This window comes from Alligator sinensis, unplaced genomic scaffold, assembly GCF_000455745.1.
Source record: "Alligator sinensis unplaced genomic scaffold, ASM45574v1 scaffold1399_1, whole genome shotgun sequence".
Lineage (NCBI taxonomy): Eukaryota > Metazoa > Chordata > Crocodylia > Alligatoridae > Alligator > Alligator sinensis.
Genome location: NW_005843513.1, coordinates 79,774 through 80,511, shown reverse-complemented (window position 1 = coordinate 80,511; position 738 = coordinate 79,774). Strand labels below are relative to the sequence as shown.

At 33.1% G+C, this 738-nt stretch overlaps 1 pseudogene; it reads right to left on the bottom strand.

Moving 5' to 3' along the window:
- The window catches only part of LOC102380385, a 65,026-nt pseudogene that overhangs the window by 11,181 nt on the left and 53,107 nt on the right, over positions 1-738 (bottom strand).

Below are 738 nucleotides of genomic sequence, written 5' to 3'. Positions count from 1 at the left end.
CAACCCATTAAATCGTACTACTGAGGAATGAAACCATATTTTGGTATTTGGCTTCTCGGAATTCTAGGATTGTAAGTATATTATGAAAATAATAGTATTGATTCAAATTTAACTTTTAGTTGTAATTGTAGTTGTTTTTGTAACACTAATTCTTATAGCATTGTTTGGGAAGGAAGTGCATTCGGAGCACTAATGTTTGTGGTGTTTCTTAAAAGCTAAGCGGTGTTATATACGTAGTAAAAGAGTTTTAAAATAAAATTGTGTTGTATGAATTAAGTGTGTAATCATTGTGAAATCGTGCAATCAGCTAACTACTCCCCCAGCCAGTGCACCAAAACGAATCAGTAAATTGTGTGGGATTTTCTCTTCCATAACCCACTAGAGATACTTTTCGCTAGTGGAATTCATTTCTCAGCATCAACATCATTTCTGTTTCCTAAAGGCATGAGGTGAAGAATAACTACTTATATTTCAATCCCCACCAACAATTCACGCTTTAAATAAATCTCGACAAATCCAAGAGGGCAAAATCAGCTGGGTGTTTGTTAAACCTTTGTTTTTTTTTACATAAAGAAAACATTACAACTCTGTTTTTAGCATTATATACTTGAAATATCTTCAAGATCACATAAAGAAAGCGTAGCTCTACTATTTTAATTTCCAACTGGATCTGAGCGTCTATGTTCCAATTTCTAATTAATGGTTTGGTCAAAGAGGTTTGACTTTGAAGATAACTAG